The sequence below is a fragment of the Dipteris shenzhenensis genome, chromosome 7, assembly GCF_047967505.1.
Source record: "Dipteris shenzhenensis isolate YYH24624 ecotype China chromosome 7, Dip_SZ_1.0, whole genome shotgun sequence".
In the NCBI taxonomy this organism is placed as follows: Eukaryota; Viridiplantae; Streptophyta; class Polypodiopsida; order Gleicheniales; family Dipteridaceae; genus Dipteris; species Dipteris shenzhenensis.
Window position 1 is genome coordinate 7,451,374 of NC_141602.1, and position 24,891 is coordinate 7,476,264.

Below are 24,891 nucleotides of genomic sequence, written 5' to 3' on the forward strand. Positions count from 1 at the left end.
AAATCGAGAAACGGTAGTTGAAGGATAAAATATTGCCAGCGAGGGAAACCAACAATATAGAGACGATTGCAAGGTTTTTTAACTAATAATAACAAGTAGAAAAAGTAGAATGAAGGGAACCCTCCATGGCAAGACTACCACTAAATCGAGAAACGGTAGTTGAAGGATAAAATATTGCCAGCGAGGGAAACCAACAATATAGAGACGATTGCAAGGTTTTTTAACTAATAATAACAAGTGGAAAAAGTAGAATGAAGGGAACCCTCCATGGCAAGACTACCACTGCCAGCAAATTGAAGACCCACCAAGCACATGGCTAACATGTGTCAAAGAGAGTGAATTCAAAGGGCATATGAAGAAACAACCCAAATTCTTCAGTCATGTAGAGTTCGTGGACGTTGGGAGGAAACCTCCACTGGAAGCATTGAATCAATGTCGCCAGCATCATGTGTAGCATGCACAATGCCAGCCTGTAGCCTCGATAGCTCCTCGCTCTTGATCCAAATGAAATGAGCTCAAAATGCTGACCTCCCATCCCCATGCCCTCCCCATCACCGTCGTCAATGAATCTGTCCATATCAAACCGTAGCGGCTCCCTCCATAGCTTGGGATCTATTGCAATTGCCCACACATTCACCATGAGCCTCATCTTCTCGGGCACATTGTACCCCACCATGTAGCATGACCCTGTGGATTCGTGGGGTAGCAGCAACAACGGCCCTACTGTATGCATTCGAAGCATTTCTTTCACTACACCTTGTAAAAATTCTAACTCGGATACATCCGATTCATTCACATGGTGAGCTCGACCCACAACTGCATCCAATTCTGCCTGAGCCTTTTCCAATAGGGAGGGGTTTTGCAAGAGCTCATCCATTGCCCATTCGATGGCTAACGAGGAAATATCGGTCCCAGTATGATCATGTCTTATAGAATCTCTTCCAAAAGCATCTTTCAATTCTTAAGGAAATTAATAAGCATGGAATAAACATCCAGCCTAATCTAACATGTACATACCAAAATGACTCCTTTAATTGTACTTTCGTCTAGTGTATGTCTGTCGGATTGGTGCTACAACAAATGGATATGCACATTTTCTGAGCAAAAACCTATGAGTAGAAAAGTCGGAGTGATAATGTTTGACACCAACCATGCTACTATATTGCTCAAAGGAATATACAATTCTTTCTTAATTTGTCATTTATGGAACCATATACTTACTTATTTATCATTATAACCCTCATTTTAGAGATCATCTATATATTAACAAATAGTGAGAACATTAGAAACTCCTATAAATCCCTCCCTACCATACTCTCTTTTGAGGATTATGGTAATTCAATCGATTTAAAAGAGTTCCTCTTAGCTTTAGCAATCCCATAGTTGAAGTATTGAGAAGCTCTCATGTAACAATGTATACCATATTCCTTGGATGAGTAGGAAAAGGATATTGAAAATCTCATAATTAAATCCATTATTATCGATCATAAATTAATCTCTAATACATTATCAAATATGGAAAGGCAAGGGAGGTATTTTCAAAATATTCCCAATTCTCCAAACCTAAGTACTTTTAAGGAAATGTGGTCACTACTGAACTCCTTCCTACCATAATATGAATTAGGAAAAAGTTGTAACTCTCATATACATCTTGAAATTTCCAATTTATCTCTTTTATACCTCTATAAATTATGAATTTAAGACTACCATTGCATAGATCATGAAATTTTGAATATTTTTTCTTTTTACAGCTCCTCAACCTGAGCTAAGGAGCAAAAGTTATGACCCATTCTTTGTAGGCTCTCCAAGGGTATTCCACCGGTGGAATAGTGTTGGGGCAAGCTCTTTAAACCAAATTACTCTAGCAAAATACACTCAGAAGGTCTATTAAAAAGACGTTATATATTTTTCTTAGCTCATCCTGAGGAGCTATAAAGAGGATATTTGCTCAAATTTTCATGATCCAACCAATGGTGAAAGGAAAAGAAAGGATATTTAAAAGTCATAAAATAAGTTGCCACTTGGACATTATATATGTATATTATATAAAGGTATATTTATATTCTATCTCTGTTCATCAATATTTCATATTTACTTATATATTCCTTGAAATAATTTAGAATTTTGTGTTCCCCAAAAATGACTTGAGCCTATATATTTTGACCCCTCCCACCTTTTGTCCACTCGTCACTCGAGGGTTTTCGCTCAGAAAATGGAAAGCCCCTGCAACAATACATCCAATAGACCACCCTCCTCATTTTGTTCCTTTTTCTTAAATTTCATACGATGCACTTAAACAATCTCTTGCAATAGGCGATCCAGTTTCTTATGCACATCTCACAGCCGGCATTCGCAGCCTTGTTGCAAATCCAACCACCTGAGGTATGGAACGTAGTCTCCAATGGGAGAATCATCCCATCAAGGTTAACACTTCCTTTAGCCAGTCTTTGATCTCCTTTGCCTGCGTTGTTCCAGATTCAAAATACTTTTCACTGAAAGCCATCAAAGTGAGCATGTTCATTGATAGACTTAAAATTCTTCCCTTCATGTCTTGGAGTGAACCCTGGTCAAAATCTTGTAGCATACATGAAAGCATGGAAACCATTTGAGCATCCCTCACTGGCTAGAGACTTTTGAACCGTCTTGCACTAAAGAGTTGGATTGTACAGAGCTTATGCAACTCTTTCCATTCATAACCATAAGGATCCCATATAAGATTGTTGCTATCGTAACCAAGCACCCTACTTGCCTCGATGTTGGGGCACAAAGCAAAGACACGATCGTGGGTTTGGAGAAACTCCTTGGCGATATCGGCAGAGGATTCGACGATGGTACCAATAGAACCAAGCATTAAGTACATGATGGGGCCATAGCGGGAGGAGAGGTGGTACAACTCCTTGGGGGTTTCACTATTAAGAAACCCTAGGTATCACGTGCATTCAAGGGGTATTTAACCCTCAACTAAAATATTTCTCCAAACCACCGCTCTTTGCTTGTAAACTAACCGGTTTTTTTCTAAAGTTGAATTTAAAAACCCCTCTTCTTATTGTAATCTTGTTAAGTTTTTTTGAAAAGTTGAATTAAAATACCCCTCCTTTTGAATGCACGTGGTACACTAAAATTTTGTGAGGTGAACTGCCCGAGTACGAATCATGGTGGGGAAATTTGCCAAGGAGATGCAAATGGCCAAGGATCGGGCCATGAGGGAGGCAAAGGGGGCAAGCTCTCAAGGGGTCATCGAGCAGTGAGAGAGCAAAGAAAGGCCAAGGTGAGGAAGATGAGGAAAAATGTAGCCTTTTGATTCGAGTAGAATGGTGCCTATTTAGAAAGATGAATATCAGCATGTGGGATTTTTCCACTTATTCACTTTTCCCACATAGTACCCTTATGGCTGCTTTTCCCACATGGGATGGTCTTATTCACTTTTCCCACATAGTACTCTTATGGTTTTTTGTGAGTCACTCTTATGGGGTGATTCGAGTAGAATGGTCCCTATTTAAAAAGATGAATATTAGCATGTGGGATTTTCCCACTTATTCACTTTTCCCACATAGTACTCTTATGGCTGCTTTTCCCACATGGGATGGTCTTATTTACTTTTCCCACATAGTATTCTTATGGTTGCATATGAGTCACTCTCACACATGGGTAGGGATTATGTTGAGCAAATTGAGCTCTTTCTCCTAGCTATTGACCTGTGTGCTTTAGCACGAATGCCTCCTCATCCTTTTGAACTCCAAGAAATCATATGGACCCCATGAACCATGACACCTAAGCCTTGGTTGTGGTTGAGTATGATCGCATGTTACTTATCTTCTTGATTTTGATAGTAGTTGCTCAGTGGATGTGCTAGAGTATGATCGCAAAGCCTACACACTCACAAAATATTTAAACCACAATGAATCAGTATTTTGAGGTGAGAAGGTTTGATAAAGCTTCTCGATATTCATTAGTAAAACTAGGATAACGTGCATATGTTAGACATGTTTGATCATCAATATATTGTTGAGGAACTTAAACAATTGGATGTATGTTCTACAGGGGCTTGCCAACAAATTGAAGGTGCCCTCGAGTGGCCACCGTTGATGATTAGCGAGATGCTGACAACATATAAACATGATCCTAAAATCCATATATGAGTAAAAGGTTGCTTAATCCATCTGATTATAGAATTTAACATGCCCATATCTTTGCTTATACTGACTATTTGGGATCATGCTACATTGGGCTTGGCAGATGTCTTACCAAGATGGGAGGATAGAACACTGTAGTGGGCAAAACTAGAAACGGTAAATCTTCGAGAAGAAAGTAGATGGGTAAGCTTGAATTTCATTGAAATTTGACAATAGACTCAATCAGACAAACAAGCACTCTCACAAGTGTTAAAGCTATATATAGCTTGCCCTAACTTGAACTAGGTCTCACCTATATATATGTAACTAGTGATCAACATGAATCAGTCTTTGGGAGTCTATTTGGTGTGTATATCATCTCTTCTTCTTCTCTCTCAACATGTATTAGAGCTACAAAGGTTTTGCTATTGTATGCTCACTATAATGAAGAAAGATAGGAAGTATTAGTTGTTAATTTGATTACATAGCGCTTTCAATATCTCATCGCTTATTTTCTCTTATCGATTTTGACATATCTAACTTGATGTGATTTTTTGGAGGTCTTTTGGTGCAAATTTAATAAAGTTATCAATGGAAAATGGATCGTGGATTAATTTGCACAATGTAGCTCTTATCGTGCTCTTCATTCTGAGCACTTAAACGCCCTAATCGGACTTCGGAGTAGATAGTTATGTCAGTTTTCATGACGACTACTTTTTTCTTGGTTTCATGATCGACACGCTCGTACTACTTTTTGCCAAGAATCTCGTGGCTTCTTGATAAACGTATTGGTTTTGTGATCAGCACGATCGTAGTGCTTTTCGCCCAAAATACCTCCGTTTTGTGATGGACAAGTTTTTCTTTTCTCCAAAAATATCGTGGTTTTGTGATCAACAAGCTGAAAGCGCTTTCTTGGCATGCATGCTATTTCTAGCATACTCCCGTCTCACATTCTATTCTTTTTTTGGGTATCTCGAGTTCTATATTTTCAAAGCGACCATTGTATTTATGATCATTGACGTGAGCTCTGACAAACGTATTCTCTCGAAGTATGATGGCAATGTCTATAATTGTCAATGGCTTTCCTTCTGGCCAATGATATGTTCCTCTGTTTCAAGGACATGTTTTCCTGGTTGGAGGGTGAAGATGTTATTGATACTCGAAGGTGATAATCTTTCAGATATTTTTCTTGGTGATCTCGTTTGTCCACCCCAACCTGTTGATGAACCTCCGAATCATGCTCTTATGACTAAAGGCCCTCTCTTTGAGCAATGGAGATCTTACTCTGCTGATTGGCATTCTCATGATAAAGTAGCTCGTCAGTATATTTTATCTACTCTACATGATTCTCTTATGCTGGATGTATTTGCCCTTCCTTCTTCTCATGCAATATGGGAATATCTCATTTCTACTTTTGAGAAGAAATCTATCATAGAGATTCTTTATCTTTGTAATCTTTTGAGTACTTCGTACAAAGTTGGAGCTCCTATGACAACTCATATTGACTCATTCAAGAATATTGTCAATCAACTTGTTGCTGCTAGTGCACCTGTTTCATGAAATCAATTGGCGACCTATCTTCTCGACACACTCTAGGATCCATTATATGATAATATTGTTACCATCCTTTCCAACAAAAACGAGATTGATTTTGATCAAACATGTATTTCTTTGATTGAGTATGCCCAACGACGGGAGCATCGTAAAGACCCTCATGAATCTGTCATGATAACAATAGATGATGCAGATTCAGAGACAACTTGTGTTGCTCGCAAGCATCCTTTCTTCAAATATGGACATGGTGGTCATCCGTATAGAGGTGGCAATTCTTCTCATCTCAAATATCCTAAGAAACATTGTTCTTACTGTGATAAGCATGGTCATGTTATCTCTGATTGTTGGGCTCGACAATATGATGAGGAACATGGTGTTACCACTAAGCAACCCCGCTTATCCAATAATTCTCCTTGCAAACATTGTGGCAGAAATCATCCATCCTTTTGGTGTTACAAGAGGTGTTATGATCGCGAACGTACTCAAGCATATGCTATTCAACAAAAAGATGCCCATACACATCAAGAGGCAAGTCATATAGGTTCTGATGTCTCTCTAGAAAGGATACTTCATGTATAAAATGGTTCCACTTTTATTGTTGATTCTAGTGCGCAACGTGACGCACTCTTGGGTAAGATTTTGAATTTTGTGCAGACCTGCGCTCTCATCGAAAATTTTCCCAACGTCATGATGCCACACTGGTGTAGTAATGAGATGCAATCTATTCATTCTGAGCATAGCAGAGCTCGAGACAAGGCATCTCTAGACTTGAGGGGTGCACGACGACAAAACCTCAGGTATCACATGCATTCAAGGGGTATTTAAAAAACTCCTCAACTAAAGTTTTCCCTCCAATAAAATCACCCCTCTTTACTTATGATAAGCATACGCAAATGCATATGCTTATGAAAAGAGAGAAAAGAGGATGAAAGACAGGGGAAAAGAAGAGAAGGAAGAGGATGAAAGAGAGGAAGAGAGAAGAAAAAAGAGAGGGGAAAAGAAGAAAAGAGAGGAAAAAAGAGAGGGGAAAGAGAGGAAAAGAGAGAAAGCATATCATTATGCTTATGCATGACCATAAATTCAAGCAAGCATATAAGCAAACGCATACACAAATGCATATGCTTATGAAAGAGAGAAAAGAGGATGAAAGAGAGGAGACGGGGAAAGAAGAAAAGAGAGGAAAAAAGAGAGGGGAAAGAGAGAAAGCATATGATTATGCTTATGCATGAGCATATGCTCATGCATAAGCATATAAGCATAAGCATATGCATATGCATATGCTTATGAAAAGAGAGAGAAGAGGATGAAAGAGAGGATGAGAGAATGAAAGAGTGGAAGGAAAAGAGAGGAGAAAAGAGAAGGAAAAGAGAGAAAAAATAGAGGGGAAAGAGAGGAAAGAGAGGGGAGCAAGAGGGAGGGAAAGAGGGAAAGAGGGGAAGAAGAGGAAATAAGAGAAGAAAGGGAAAGAAAGGGTTCCTACACCCATCACTACAGCTTAATGTGCTAGCTGCAAGCCAATGCAATGATGAAAAGAAAAATAAGAAAAGAGAGGAAGCACTTTCTTACGAGAAGATCCCGCTTAGAAGAGGAGGTGTTTTGTGTATTGGCCCTACAAAAGAGAGGAGACATACCATTTTCTAGATAACTAATTAGTGAAAGGAGGACTTTGGAGAAGCAACTTTCCAAAGGGATTGGATTGAGGGACAAAGAGAAGCCTACAAACAAAGAGAAAGCACGAAATGAAGGAAAAGAGGAAGTGGAGAAATACCAAAAAAAGAATAGGTGAGCCTTCTTTCTTTCACCAAATCTCATTTTTTGTCCTTCAACTCTGAAAATCAAGCATGAAAATTAGCACATGGGCTTAGCAATGCAAGGAGAAATGCTTCAACACTCACGAAACGAAATCTCACAAAAAATGAACCTACATTGCTTAAAGAGACACATCTTCTTAAGAAATGTCCTCTCACATGAGTAGAGAGGGAGAAGTGTGAAGAGGGACCACAAGTGTTGGGAGAGGAGCTGGGTAGGGGTGAGGAGTGGGGAAGAGGTTGGAGGAAAGTGAGGTCGTCGACTATAACGAAGGAGGAGAGTTTTTTGCTGTTCCCGCAATAGAGTTGTGAGGGGTGGCAATGCACAAGGTTTCACGTTTTAGCTCCTAGCATCGCTATATAGTGACGCTGCTCCATTGTTGTATAGCAACTCTAAATATCCTACAAGTGTCCCTATATAGGGATGGAAAATGTGTCCCTATATAGGGACAGAATAGGGTATAAGCATCGGTATATACTGACAATACAGAGCACTAAATCTAGGAAGAGGGATAAAAGCTCATGGGTGGCTATTTTTTGTATATCTTGAGTGGATTGTAATCATTTTGTGTTGTGATCTTAGGGGTGTGAAGATGGAAGGGATGAGTGTAAGCTCGTCAGATGATGCACCAACCCCCAAGAGTGTGGAGTGGCTTACAGAGAGGTTGTATTGTCCTTGCACTCATTGCAAGCGAGAAGTATGATATCAATGCCGTATTGTCACTTGATTGCCTACAACTAGCTCTACGTAAAGCCAAATGTGATGGAGAGACAATAAACAAGCGTGAGCCAAAGTTATCATCTGCATGTATGATGCATGTAAGTTTCTTACCTCTTGACGTAATTAAGTAATTATTTGTGGCAATGTATGCTATAAAATAGATGCATCCTCATTGTTTTAATGATGCTTTTTTGCAATAAAAAAAGTACAGTCCGTTGTGGTCATATGGACAACATTTTTGGGTGGAATGCATCGATTCAAAGAGAGTCACATGTGATTGTGGAGTCATGTTTAACTTCAGACAAGATAGCCGAGCAAGTGCTTTGGATACCGATCTTCTCTCCTCGCAGTTGGATTATTATGGGACCATATGAGAAATCTATGAAATTAATTTTAGACAATTTACTATTGAGTTGCATGCAATCCGATAAGTACTTGTTCGGATAACACACCTAAGAGCGTGTTTTTTTACGGATGTGCATCACACTGAGACAAAAACGATGTTTTATACTTGATCGACAATGCAAAGCCTATCCAATGGATACAATACTTTGCACATGCCTAAACCTAGGTGGTATTTACTTACTTGCAAAGTGGTGCACCCATCCCATAAGTACTTGTTTGCATAACACACTTGGGAGCATGTTTTTTTATGGTGGTGCATAACGGGTACTTTTAGCCAGAAAAGTAATCGAGACCAGAGGCTAGAGGCTAAGTATGGCAACGCTCAAAGGCCATAGAGAAAAGGAGATCATGAGGGCGAAGGGATGTCATAGGGGTGAAAAAGGAATTAGAAGTGGAGGGAAGGAAAAGGGAGACTATGACACAAGGGGAAAGGGAGAGGGGGAAGAGAAGCATGTACATGATAGGAGGAGGAATGTTGAGATGTAGACATCAAGGGAAGAGAACCATACTTTATTTGAAAGAAGGGATGAGAGGGAAATATCAAAATACTAGCTAGGTGGCTTTACAAGAATGAGTGTGTCTCATCAAGGAATAGCCCCTTCCTTTTATAGCCAAAAGAGGGGGTCTCTCCACATTAATGTATCCTCCCACATGCATGGTGTGTGTGGAAAAGTCTCCCATGTGGGCTAGGTGGTTACGCACTCTCAATTGTGTGCGACAACCCTTTGCCTCAATTTTCCACATAAATCAAGCCCCATATCTCAAGTCTAGCCACAGGCTTTGCATCAGGCTTCAGCTCTATCTTGTGCTCTATGGCAGTCACATGGCAAAGGTGGTGGTAGCTAGTTGCAAAGAGGTCAGGGAAATCTTTGAACATTTCAAGAAACTCATCTTTCTCACCTGGAGTGAGGTCTGGAGAAAGCATTGATTCGAGCTGTTGAGGACTAGTTGTTATCTTTTCTACAGGTGGCAGGGTCGGAGACACATCCATCATGTAAACTTCCTCCTTTGAGAATTCCTCCCCCCCATCTGATTCTTCCTCTGATTCTTCCATGGACTCAGACACTGAGGATGAGATAGTATCACTGTCATGCTCCTCTTCTTCTTCCGATTCCATGGCACCAGGTTGCACTGGGATCTTCTCCTTCGAAGCACCAAAAGACATGTGTCCTATCTTCCAATAGCTGACTGCATCACTCTTTCTCAACCATGGTCTCCTGAGTATGGCTGGGTAACTTCTGCCTGTATCTTCAATGTCCACTACATAGAAATTGACAGTGGTGGTCAACCCATTGACAGTGATGGGCAAATCCTCAATGACTCCCATGGTGGCGAGTCGTCGACCATCCGCTACCTTGATTCGAGTGAACGCCTTGTACATTTCAAATTCAATTTTTTCATGATTCGGGGCACCATGATATTACATGCAGCTCCCCCATCAACACACACATTTTTGACACGGCAATTATCTATGATGACATCTAGTGTATGTGGGTGCCGATCAATTTCTTCAGAGATAGAAGATACCTCTCGTACCTTTCCCTTTTTCTTGCTCTTCCTTCTTGAGAGACCTTGCTGCAGCTCACGTCTCACCTTAGGGCTTAATGCTATTAGTTGAGGGAGTGTGATGCTCAAAGACCGATGAGCAAGGTCCTGAACGACCGAATAGTCCTCTTGCCCTGAGCCGATGGGAAAATCCGAGGGTGACCACTTACTCCTGCGAGATCTTTTAGTCTTCTCTGTTGGTGGGTCTACCATCTCAGCATCTGGGGGCTCTGAGAAGGACACCTTCTTTCTGCGGCGGCCCAGTCCATGGCTTGGAGAGGGGTCCGAGGTGGCACATGCCAAAGGCAGATCCACCACTGGGGTGCTACTACCATCTCTCCAAGGATATGCGCCGTACTTGATTCCGTGCTCCTCTCTTCCTCATTGCCATCTCTCCCTCCCTCCTAGTGCTTTTGCCCTAAGATCGCTAGCAATAAGCTCTGCATATATGTGAAATCTTGCACTCTCCCTTCTCTCGTTCTCTTCCACAACCTTGGAACCTTGGAATTCGAGCTCATTTGCAAGCCAGAAGGTAGAGAGACACCAAAGAAGACAAACATAAGGGACTAGGGAGTCGATAGTAAGGAAAAGAGGCAAAGAAGGGTCGACAATGCCATGAAAGAACATGTCTACGAGCGTTGCCATGAGAGGCACTTCTTTGAGCAAGATCTGTTTTTGATCCAAGCCACGAGCAGAGAAGACAACGGCAGGCAGAGCTATGACATAAAGAAGCTATGAAGGCATGGACACAAGGTAGAATGGGTGACAAAATGTCAGTCGTAGAAGTAAGCATGATCTTGTGCTTGAGCCACCAAGAAATGGAGATAAGGAAAAGTAACAAAATCTAGAGGTGCCAAAGCAATGAGCCGCACCAAAGGTAGAAGCAAAGAATTCACGCATGACCTCAAGGATGTCAAAGTTTCTGGTAGCGCTTCTCCTCGTCCATTTGTGCCTTCCTTCTGATCTAGCCTTGGATTCCCTTCTAAAAGCATCTTTGCTGTTCTTTTTACTTATAGGAAAGTATTACTCCTTTTCCATCATCTCAATTTCTTACAACAAATAACAGAACTAGACTATCCATGTTAAGATATAGATTATGTGAATGTAGGCTTATCACTTTGTGCCTTTGCATGAATCTTGCCTTTGTATATCTAGATGGAGGGTAGAGTTTGTTTAGAATCAGTGCTTCCTGTTCGAGATTCCAAAGCTCAAAGTCACTATTTTCAACAAGGAGAGGCATGGTGCAGATGAGGCAATTGGGACCGTTATGTAAGTATTTCCATTCTTTCAGCTTAGTCTTCATGGAAGTGATGGTTTTGAGATGTAGATATCCCGCAAAGCTATGAATTTTGGGCCTTCTATCAATCGTAGAGTGAACCCTTGTCATTTGCTACACATAGGACTCACTTGTTTCCTATTGAGACAGCATAGCTCATGCCCTCACCACTGGTGAGCTCTCCAAGTAGGGGCTTGTTAGCTGTGTGCAGAGCAACTACGAGACCCAACTCTAAAGTTCCCCAAGTCAAAATAGATCTATTGGGTTTCTCGATTGTCAAGGGGGCTAGGTAGGATGATGGGGTGGAGCAATTGTAGGTCTGTCGGGGTGGCATGGGTGTGAGACTCTCTAACAATAGCAGCAGAGGAATGAAGGTAGACAGCCAGAGTGATAGGAATGAGACTCGAGCGGGAGAGAGGAGCATCAAAGAGAGAGATAGGATTGATACTCGAGAGGGACAGGGGAGAAGAGCTACAGGAGAGCAAGAGAAGCATCAAGGACTTAGAGAGAGCATGAGAGTGAGATCATGAGAGAGAGAGAGAGAGAGAGAGAGAGAGAGAGAGAGAGAGAGAGAGAGTGTGTGTGAGAGAGAGAGTTTCTCTCTCTAAGAGTACTTCTAATGCTTAAGCTGCCCTTGCTTTTGTTGGCACATAAACGATTGCATAAGTTGACAAGAATTCACAACTTATATATGTTGCTGCATAGTTCCTTCTCTATGTATATTGTAGTGCTCAGATAATTGAATGCCCTTTGGTGGAGAAATTTCTAACTACAAGGAGAGGTTTTCTATAACTCTGCTATGAACAAAAGGTTTACCCTCCACTTCCATTGAACCTTGTGTATGCATGATGCCGTTGATGTTTCTAAGTTGAGCATGTGACAATGATCAGAGTAAGTGTTGAAGGTTATTTTTGGGTTATTCTGAGATTAATTTAGACATGAATATTTTATTTTATTTATTTATTTTTTGAACATTGGCACCTTGTAAATTTTTGTGAACAGTTTAGGGATAGAAAATGAATATATAAGGACATGCTTTAACATCTTTGTAATTTTGTTGATAAATCTAGAATCTTTCCACAATACTTTGTATTAATCTAGCCAGCATAAAAGATGTCAACTTTGATCATCTAGCTCCATGTGCTCATGAAAACTTGATTAAATTAAACTGTGGGGTTTGAAATTATTATGCAAGAAGATTTAAATGCATGTAAATTTTTACAAACCTTCGATTTTCTAACGTGGAGGGGGGAGGGGAATGCAAAATATTTGGGGAGTCTGTTAGGCTGTCCCAATAAGTACAACCTGATTGGAGTTATACTTTCAATGTGGGGTTTTAATGTTATTATGCAAGGAGATTTACATGTATGTATGCATTCTCTTGAAGAGTATCCCTAATCTTGCTTAGTATGTATTTGGCATTACCAAATTACAAATATTGTAGAAGAAACTTATCAATTGGGATCACATCTAACTTGGAAAGAAACATAGTTATGCCAATTTTGGCCAAAGGGCATCTTGGTGGTGCAGTTACTAGTCTTGCTTCTCTATGGAAATTAGTTTTGGTCTCGTTGACTTTTCATAACTAATTGACTAGGAAATTATTATGTCCAATGGTGTCCATATGTATATATATGTTTATGATTCATGCTTATAACACCTATTTCATTAATTTTGGATTTTTTCTGTTGTTTTTGGATGAAGCCCAAAAATCCTTCCCAAATGAAAACTTTACTTTGTGAAAATATCCTTCCCAAATCAAAATTTTACTTTCTGAAAATATTCTTCCCAAATCAAAAGTTCACTTTGTGGCACTATCATATTCACATAAAAATATTGTTTTTTCAATCTATACTTTTGTACCAACATGCAAGAATTTGCAATAATCCTATATTAGAAATTCTAGCTATATCTAAGTTACTTGTTAATTTAATTATTTTTAATATTTTTACTTGACGTGATAAATTTATAAATCCATGAAAGGAGACTTAAATATTTCATGAAAATAACATTGTTACTCGCAATATGCACAAAAATTTTAAAACTTCTAATAAATAGAAAAATATATGATGCCATAAGACCCAAGTTTTGTATTGAACCAAAGAGGTATAATAGCAATTATAGCTATTATTATATGATTACATTGACAGACGTTGCTCTCAGCTAGAGTCTTTATATCCAAAATGATATAGATTGAACATATGTTTATAATTTAAATTGTTGCTCTTAAAGAGCCTCAATTCGTGCCATCTGCATAATTTGACTACCACTTGTCTTGCCAAGCCTTGCCCCTTGGGTGCATTGACTCCCCATTGTCTTATTGCTCAATGCAATAGTCCCTTGCCAGGTGCCATCTGAATTAACTCCCTATTGTCTTGCCAAGCCTTGACCCTTGGGTGACATCCAGTGCAAAATACAGGTGCCATCTGCATTAACTCCCACAAGTTGTCTTGCCAAGCCTTGCCCCTTGGGTGCATTGACTCCCCAATGATGAAGCGGTCTCTCAAGTTTTGACGGGGACAATCATAGTGTCTTGGCATTCAAGGGCAAAGAAATCAAAGAAGTGCATGGGATATGAGGTAGAAGGAAAAATAAAAATACCATAGCAAACACTATTGCATATACACGAATTTTTAAGGATGCTCGCCATGGAGGAAGTAGAAGGAGACAGCGCAAATGAAGAATGTCCATGATTAAAGCTTTGTATTGAAGTCCATTGAAGGATTTTATTTGGGTACTAGGCAAGAAGCCAATCCAAGACAAATATAATCAGAGTCATCACCTCCTATGTCAAATGAGAGTCAAAATATGCACTGGATGTCACCCAAGGGTCAAGGCTTGCCAAGACAATAGGGAGTTAATGCAGATGGCACCTGGCAAGGGACTATCACATTGAGCAATAAGACATTGGGATCCACTCCTTCATTATACAATTAGTATACAATGTTTTGTTATCCATATTCTCCTTCTTGCCCTTTGGCTCATACCATACCGTTGTAAATGTTGTAGCTCTCCCTTGGTCATCTCTTTGCACATCAACTACTTTTGCAACCCAAAACTTCACATTCTCATATTCATCATCCGATGGCCGAACCACAACAAAACAATCGACCTCTATATCTACTTGTTGCATAAACTCTCTCTTCTTCAGGCCACAATATGGACGTGGGAGTAATGATACAAATTCATTTTCAAAGACTGGAGTAAGCTCCCTTGAGACTATGCTAAAAACCTGATCGATATTTTCATGTGTATGCCCAACATACAAAAATCCACATTTGACCGCATTGAAGATTCGATGAGCAACTAGCATGGAGCAGAATGCAAACATGAGTACATTCTTATTTTCTTGCCAGCAATTATCAGTTTGTATTCTCAAAGTCGGTGGTAGGCAACCTTTTTCTGCATGTACATTGCGAATTGCCTTCATAATAGATGTTACAACTTGATTGCTATCATGTAGATGCAAGGAATCAATCCATATATCTGCAAAGAACTTAATTCCATGCACTAACACTCCACATAGATGTGTCTTTAGAAAGTGCTTTCCTTGTAATTTAGGTGGAGTGGCAACAAAACGAGGCAATGTTGTTGTATTCTGATCCATGCCATCTACAATAAGGCACATGTAGTCATCGGGATGCGAAATAGCTTGCTCCTTCCAAAATGCATATTTTTGTCTGGAATGTCGAATAAGGTCATGATGAGATTTTTTGTTTTTTTTTTATAATTCCCTTTGATTTGGACATGTTGCACTCTCAATCGCTTGCTTTAAATCATCACAGACATTACACTTTGACATTTTTTGCCTCCTTGGGACTTTAACATATCCAAAGTTCTTCTTCCAAAGAGTATACAAAGTATGAGAAGAAGCTACGGCATCCCCTCTTTGCCTTTGCTTTTCTACAATAGAGTCAAATACTTCGAGCTTTGTCAAGCCCATTGGAAGGTGCATTTCAGCTCCATTTCAGTAATCGCATCACCGTTAGGGAGTTTGGTAGATATATGGGGTTGAGGTAAAGCATTTTCATGTATGAAGTCTTGCAAAATTGCTACTGCCCTGACAGTTGAGATTCTTGATTTGGACCTTCCTCTATTACTGTGAATGCTAAATTTGTTGCCGCCCTTTGCCTTGGTGACTAAATCCCAATATGTACCATGGGATAATCCACTAATATTGCAATATGCCTTATTGCAAATCCTTTTTCCATTTACAAGAGGTTTTACCTTTTGTCTTGAACTTAGCCTTTTATTGCCAGTCTGAAGAAAGGAAGAGAGACTTGTGAGAAGGTATTCATTTCTTTCGCTTCCTCTTCTTTGCCACACGTGTCCTCTACATTCCCTGATGTCTGCAAGATCAATGAAGTGCATACATCTTCGCTTGCAACATAGATATCCCAATGCATTTAACATGTTCTCCTCCTTCATTACTCTCTTCCTCTTTGGTTGCTTTTGTGGATTTGCCTAGATTCGCTTTCTCTTCATGCATATGTATGACCGTTTTCGTTCCTCGTGCACATTGTTATCTGTATTTATGCACTTCCTCTCCTCACATTTGTTTGTAACCAAGCATCCATGATTGGTCGTTGCATCCTTGGTCATAGCACAATCAAACTTAAATATTGAATAATCCTCTGTTGATCTCATCCTCGTTTTTAACATACTCTTAGGACCATTCAATGAATTCAATATTCTACAAGAGTATTGAGAACCTTGAAACTCTTCCACTCCTGAGAGAACATCACTCATTGGGACATCTTGCATGGCTTTCACAAATCCACAAGCTTAATTGACACCAAGTTTGTTAATATGCATGAACTCATCCACACTTGACAAGACATCACTATTGAAACCTTTGCCCTTCTCACTGTGCAAGAATTCATCCACCCCAGATAAGGCTTGGCTTCTAAAATCATTTTGTTTCTCAGAACCAATGAACTCATCCACTCCAGATAAGATGTCACTTCTATAATTGAGTATATTGAAATCATCCACATTTGAAGTGATAGAGCTTGGCACATGGGCATGCTTTTTAGGTCCTTTGATATTGTAGTATACCTTGTCTTTATCATTGAAAACCATGTACCTCTTTCTCATGTTTAAAAATTGCATGCTCCATCTCATATTCTTGCCTACCTCATAGTAGGGATCACATAAGGATGTTATGTTATCAACCATACCATCATCAGTGACTTTCAGAATCCTCATTTGTGCAAATGACCATTGCTCCACTTGTTCAAATCCCAATACTTCACCTTCTGCTATAGTCTTATTTGCAAATGATCTCATTTGTAAAATGTCCCCTATAGTAAAATCCAAGGTGGTGCACTTTGTATTCTTGATAATGTCTGTTGCATAAGTCTCATCTTTGTCCCATGCTATAAATGATTTGTTGGATGTATTGTAGGGCATATCTCCAAGTGTTTCCATATCTCCACATTTATACTTTAGCTCAACATGTGCGCTAAGAATCTTTGATATAGTAACTGCCACCTTATCTTCACTAAGCCTTCGAAAGTGGCAAACTGAATTGGGATCACTATCATGGATTGTAGCAAATGCAACTACTTCTCTTTTGCTACATAAAATCACATCCATCCCTAGAACAAAATCTATAGCCATCTCCTTTGTGAGAGTCCTTCACAAGCAAGCTGCAGTAGCAACAATTACATAAATATTAGTCTCTTTTTAATAATATACTCATTTATTATATATTTTAATTAGTACTTAATTTATTGGTGGGAGAAGTTATCTGATCAAGTACTCATCAGATGGACACGCCAAGTTATCCTTTGCATGGTCGATTGAGCATTAAATATACTATTTTTGCTTTAGTGTCATGCACATCCGTAAAAAAACACGAGCCTGCTAGGTATGTTATATGATCAAGCTATGGGATGGGTGTGCCACTTTGCATGTAAGTCAATTCCACCTAGTTGAATGTGTGTGAAAAGTATTGTGCCCATCGGATATGCTTTGCATTGTCGATCAAGCGTAAAACACCGTTTCTGCCTTAGTGTCATGCACAACCATGAAAAAACACGGTCCTAAGTATGTTAATCAAACAAGTACTTATCAGATGGGGGCTCCAGTTTGCATGCAAGTCCGTTTTAACTACGTTGAGGTGCGTGCAAAGTATTGTCACCATCGGATATGCTTTGCATCGTCCGATCACGTATTATACAATGTTTTTCCTGTACTGATATGCACATCCACAAAAAAACACACCCTTAGGTATGTTATCTGACCAAGTACTTATCGGATGGGTGTGCCTCTTTGAGAACATTTCAATACCACCTAGGTTGAGGCATACGAAAAGTGTTGTGCCCATCGGATATCCTTTGCATGGTCGATCGAGCATTAAATACTATCTTTGCTCATGTCATGCACATTTGTAAAAAAATACACTGCTAGGTATGTTATCTGATCAAGCACTTATGGGATGGGAGTGCTACTTAGCATGTAACTCAATTCCACCTATTTGAAGGTGTGTACAAAGTATTGTGCCCATCGGATATGCTTTGCATTGTCGATCAAGCATAAAACACCGTTTTTGCCTTAGTGTCATTCACAACCATGAAAAAACACGGTCCTAGGTGTGTTAATTAAACAAGTACTTGTCGGCGGATGGGGGCTCCACTTTGCATGCAAGTCTGTTTCACCTACGTTGAGGTGCGTGTGAAGTATTGCCACCATCGGATATGCTTTGCATGGTCGCTCATGCATTATACACCATTTTTTCCCTAGTGATATGCACATCCGCAAAAAAAGACGCCCTTAGGTGTGTTATCTGACCAAGTACTTATCGGATGGGTGTGCCTATTTAAGAACATTTCAATACCACCTAGGTTGCAGTGTAGGAAAAGTATTGTGCCCATCAGATATCCTTTGCATGGTCCATCGAGCATTAAATACTATTTTTGCTCGTGTCATGCACATCCGTAGAAAAAACACACTGCTAGGTATGTTATCCGATCAAGCACTTATGGGATGGGTGTGTCACTTTGCATGTAAGTCAATTCCACCTAGTTGAAGGTATGTGCAAAGTATTGTGCCCATCGGATATGCTTTGCATTGTTGATCAAGCATAAAACAACGTTTTTGCCATAGTGTCATGCACAACCATGAAAAAACACGGTCCTAGGTGTGTTAATCAAACAAGTACTTATTGGATGGGGGCTCCACTTTGCACACAAGTTCGTTTCAACTACTTTGAGGTGCTGCAAAGTATTGTCACCATCGGATATGATTTGCATGGTCGATCACGCATTATACACCATTTTTTCCCTAGTGATATGCACATCCGCAAAAAAACACATCCTTAGGTGTGTTAACTGAGCAACTACTTATCTGATGGGTGTGACTCTTTGAGAAAATTTCAATACCACCTAGGTTGTGGTGTTGGAAAAGTATTGTGCCCATCGGATATCCTTTGCATGGTCAATCGAGCATTAAATACTATTTTTGCTCTAGTGTCATGCACATCCGTAAAAGAAACATGCTGCTAGGTATGTTATCCGATCAAGCACTTATGGGATGGGTGTGCCACTTTTCATGTAAGTCAATTCCACCTAGTTGAAGGTGTGTGCAAAGTATTGTGCCCATCAGATATGCTTTGCATTGTCGATCAAGCATAAAACACCGTTTTTGACTTAGTGTCATGCAGAACCATGAAAAAACACGGTCCTAAGTGTGTTAATCAAACAAGTACTTATCAGATGGGGGCTCCACTTTGCACACAAGCCGTTTCAACTAGGTTGAGATGCATGCAAAGTATTGCCACCATCAGATATGCTCTACATGGTGGATTACGCATTATACAACGTTTTTCCCGTAGTGATATGCACATCTGCAAAAAAACATGCCCTTAGGTATGTTATCTGACCAAGTACTTATCGGATGGGTGTGCCTCTTTGAGAACATTTCAATACTACCTAGGTTAAGGTGTAGGAAAAGTATTGTGCCCATCGGCCGGATATGCTTTGCATGGTCGATCGACCATTAAATACCATTTTTGCCTTAGTGTCATGCACATCCGTAAAAGAACATGCTCCTAGGTGTGTTATCCGATCAAGTACTTATGCGATGGGAATGCCACTTTGCATGTAAGTCAATTACACCTAGTTGAAGGTGTGTGCAAAGTATTGTGCCCATCGGATATGGTTTGCATTGTCGATCAAGCATAAAACACCGTTTTTGCCTTAGTGTCATGCACAACCATATAAAAACACAACGGTAGGTGTGTTATTCAAACAAGTACTTATCGGATGGGGGATCCACTTTGCACACAAGTCCGTTTCAACTACTTGAGGTGTGTGCAAAGTATTGTCACCATCAGATATGCTTTGCATGGTCGATCACGCATTATACACCATTTTTTCCCTAGTGATATGGACATTCGCAAAAAAACACGCCCTTAGGTGTGTTATCTGACCAAGTACTTATCGGATGGGTGTGCCTCTATGAGAAAATTTCAATACCACCTAGGTTCAGGCATACAAAAAGTGTTGTGCACATTGGATATCCTTTGCATGGTCGGTTGAGAATTAAATACTATTTTTGCTCGTGTCATGCACATCCGTAAAAAAACACACTGCTAGGTATGTTATCCAATCAAGCACTTATGGGATGGGCATGCCACTTTGCATGTAAGTCAATTCCACCTAGTTGAAGGTGTGTGCAAAGTATTGTGCCCATCGGATATGCTTTGCATTGTCGATCAAGAATCAAACACCGTTTTTGCCTTAGTGTCATGCACAACCATGAAAAAACATGGTCGTAGGTGTGTTATTCAAACAAGTACTTATCGGATGGGAGCTCCACTTTGCATGCAAGTTTTTTTAAACTACATTGAGGTGGGTGCAAAGTATTGTCACCATCAGATATGCTTTGCATGGTCGATCACGCATTATACACCATTTTTTCTCTAGTGATATGCACATCCGCAAAAAAACACGCCCTTAGGTGTGTTATCTGACCAAGTACTTATCGGATGTGTGTGCCTCTTTGAGAATATTTCAATACCACCTAGGTTGAGGCATACGAAAATTATTGTGCCCATCGGATATCCTTTGCATGGTCGATCAAGCATTAAACACTATTTTTGCTCTAGTGTCATGCACATCCGTAAAAGAAACACACTGCTAGGTATGTTATCCGATCAAGCACTTATGGGATGGGTGTGCCACTTTGCATCTAAGTCAATTCCACCTAGTTGAAGGTGTGTGCAAAGTATTGTGCCCATCAGATATGCTTTGCATTGTCGATCAAGCATAAAACACCGTTTTTGACTTAGTGTCATGCAGAACCATGAAAAAACACGGTCCTAATTGTGTTAATCAAACAAGTACTTATCGGATGGGGGATCCACTTTGCATGCAAGCCGTTTCCACTAGGTTGAGATGCATGCAAAGTATTGTCACCATCAGATATGCTCTGCATGGTCGATTATGCATTATACAACGTTTTTCCCATAGTGATATGCACATCCGCAAAAAAACATGCCCTTAGGTATGTTATCTGACCAAGTACTTATCGGATGGGTGTGCCTCTTTGAGAACATTTCAATACTACCTAGGTTAAGGTGTAGGAAAAGTATTTTGCCCATCGGATATGCTTTGCATGGTCGATCGAGCATTAAATACCATTTTTGCCTTAGTGTCATGCACATCCGTAAAAGAACACGCTGCTAGGTGTGTTATCTGATCAAGTACTTATGCGATGGGAATGCCACTTTGAATGTAAGTCAATTACACCTAGTTGAAGGTGTGTGCAAAGTATTGTGCCCATCGGGGATATGGTTTGCATTGTCGATCAAGCATAAAACACCGTTTTTGCCTTAGTGTCATGCACAACCATATAAAAACACAGTCGTAGGCGTGTTATTCAAACAAGTACTTATCGGATGGGGGATGGTGTGTGCAATGTATTGTCACCATCGGATATGCTTTGCATGGTCGATCACGCATTATACACCATTTTTTCCCTAGTGATATGGACATCCGCAAAAAAACACGCCCTTAGGTGTGTTATTTGACCAAGTACTTATCGGATGGGTGTGCCTCTTTGAGAAAATTTCAATACCACCTAGGTTGAGGCATACGAAAAGTGTTGTGCACATCGGATATCCTTTGCATGGTCGGTTGATCATTAAATACTATTTTTGCTCGTGTCATGCACATCCGTAAAAAAACACGCTGCTAGGTATGTTAATCATGCACTTATGGGATGGGCATGCTACTTTGCATGTAAGTCAATTCCACCTAGTTGAAGGTGTGTGAAAAGTATTGTGCCCACCGGATATGCTTTGCATTGTCGATCAAGAATCAAACACCGTTTTTGCCTTAGTGTCATGCACAACCATGAAAAAACACGGTCCTAGGTGTGTTATTCAAACAAGTACTTACCAAATGGGGGCTCCACTTTGCATGCAAGTTTGTTTCAACTACATTGAGGTGCGTGCAAAGTATTGTCACCATCAGATATGCTTTGCATGGTCGATCACGCATTATACACCATTTTTTCTCTACTGATATGCACATCCGCAAAAAAACATGCCCTTAGGTGTGTTATCTGACCAAGTACTTATCAGATGGGTGTGCATCTTTGAGAACATTTCAATACCATCTAGGTTGAGGCATACAAAAAGTATTGTGCCCATCCGATATCCTTTGCATGGTCGATCGAGCATTAAATACTATTTTAGCTCTAGTGTCATGCACATCCGTTAAAAAATAGTTTGCTAGGTATGTTATTTGATCAAGCACTTATGGGATGGGAGTGCTACTTTGCATGTAAGTCAATTCCACCTATTTGAAGGTGTGTGCAAAGTTTTGTGCCCATCGGATATGGTTTGCATTGTCGATCAAGCATAAAACACCGTTTCTGCCTTAGTGTCATGCACAACCATGAAAAAACACGGTCCTAGGTGTGTTAATCAAACAAGTACTTATCGGATGGGGGCTCCACTTTGCACGTAAGTCTGTTTCAACTACGTTGAGGTGCATGCAAAGTAATGTCACCATCGGATATGCTTTGCATGGTCGATCACGCATTATACACTGTTTTTTCCCTAGTGATATGCACATCCGCAAAAAAACACGCCCTTAGGTGTGTTATCTGACCGAGTATTTATCGGATGGGTGTGCCTCTTTGATAACATTTCAATACCACCTAGGTCTCGGTCTAGGAAAAGTATTGTGCCCATCGGATATCCTTTGCATGGTCGATCGAGCATTAAATACTATTTTTCCTCTAGTGTCATGCACATCCGTTAAAAAAACACGCTGCTAGGTATGTTATCCAATCAAGCACTTATGGGATGGGTGTGCCACTTTGCATGTTAGTCAATTCCACCTAGTTGAAGGTGTGTGCAAAGTATTGTGCCCATCGAATATGCTTTGCATTGTCGATCAAGCATAAAACACCGTTTTTGGCTTAGTGTCATGCAGAACCATGAAAAAACACGGTCCTAAGTGAGTTAATCAAACAAGTACTTATCAGATGGGGGCTCCAGTTTGCATGCAAGTGCGTTTTAACTAGGTTGAGATGCGTGCAAAGTATTGTCACCATCGGATATGCTCTGCATGGTCGATTATGCATTATACAACGTTTTTCCCGTAGTGATATGCACATCCGCAAAAAAACATGCCCTTAGGTATGTTATCTGACCAAGTACTTATCGGATGGATGTGCCTCTTTGAGAACATTTCAATACCACCTAGGTTGAGGGATACGAAAAGTATTGTGCCCATCGAACATCCTTTGCGTGGTCGATCGAGAATTAAATACTATTTTTGCTCTAGTGTCATGCACATCCGTTAAAAAAAAAATATTATGTTATCTGATCAAGCACTTATGGGATGGGAGTGCTACTTTGCATGTAAGTCAATTCCAACTAGTTGAAGGTGTGTGCAAAGTATTTCAATACCACCTAGGTTGAGGCATACGAAAAGTATTGTGCCCATCGAACATCCTTTGCATGGTCGATCGAGAATTAAATACTATTTTTGCTCTAGTGTCATGCACATCCGTTAAAAAAAAAATATTATGTTATCTGATCAAGCACTTATGGGATGGGAGTGCTACTTTGCATGTAAGTCAATTCCAACTAGTTGAAGGTGTGTGCAAAGTATTGTGCCCATCGGATATGCTTTGCATTGTCGATCAAGCATAAAACACCGTTTTTGGCTTAGTGTCATGCAGAACCATGAAAAAACACGGTCCTAAGTGAGTTAATCAAACAAGTACTTATCAGATGGGGGCTCCAGTTTGCATGCAAGTGCGTTTTAACTAGGTTGAGATGCATGCAAAGTATTGTCACCGTCGGATATGCTCTGCATGGTCGATTACGCATTATACAACGTTTTTCCCGTAGTGATATGCACATCTGCAAAAAAACACGCCCTTAGGTATGTTATCTGACCAAGTATTTATCGAATGGGTGTGCCTCTTTAAGAACATTTCAATACCACCTAGGTTAAGGCATAGGAAAAGTATTGTGCCCATCGGATATGCTTTGCATGGTCGATCGAGCATTAAATACCATTTTTGCCTTAGTGTCATGCACATCTGTAAAAAAACACGTTGCTAGGTGCGTTATCCAATGAAGTACTTATGCGATGGGAATGCCACTTTGCATGTAAGTCAATTCTACCTAGTGGAAGGTGCGTGCAAGGTATTGTGCCCATCGGATATGCTTTGCATTGTCGATCAAGCATAAAACGCCGCTTTTGCCTTAGTGTCATGCACAACCATATAAAAACACGACCGTAGGTGTGTTATTTAGACAAGTACTTATCGGATGGGGGCTCCACTTTGCACGCAATTCCGTTTCAACTACGTTGAAGTGCGTGCAAAGTATTGTCACCATCGGATATGCTTTGCATGGTCGATCATGCATTATACACCATTTTTTCCCGAGTGATATGGACATCCGCAAAAAAACACGCCCTTAGGTATGTTATCTAACCAAGTACTTATCGGATGGGTGTACCTCTTTGAGAACATTTCAATACCACCTAGGTTGCGGTGTAGGAAAAGTATTGTGCCCATCGGATATCCTTTGCATGGTCGATCGAGCATTAAATACTATTTTTCCTCTAGTGTCATGCACATCCGTAAAAAAAACACGCTGCTAGGTATATTATCCAATCAAGCACTTATGGGATGGGTGTGCCACTTTGCATGTAAGTTAATTCCACCTAGTTGAAGGTGTGTGCAAAGTATTGTGCCCATCAGATATGCTTTGCATTGTCGATCAAGCATAAAACACCGTTTTTGGCTTAGTGTCATGCAGAACCATGAAAAAACACGGTCCTAAGCGTGTTAATCAAACAAGTACTTATTAGATGGGGACTCCACTTTGCACGCAAGCCGTTTCAACTAGGTTGAGATGCGTGCAAAGTATTGTCACCATCGGATATGCTCTGCATGGTCGATTATGCATTATACAACGTTTTTCCCGTAGTG

The 24,891-nt window shown here is 40.1% G+C and overlaps 1 pseudogene; it reads right to left on the reverse strand.

Moving 5' to 3' along the window:
• Positions 1-316: 316 nt before the first annotated feature.
• On the reverse strand, positions 317-877 carry LOC147899883 (cytochrome P450 93A3 pseudogene; annotated as a pseudogene).
• Positions 878-24,891: the final 24,014 nt, after the last annotated feature.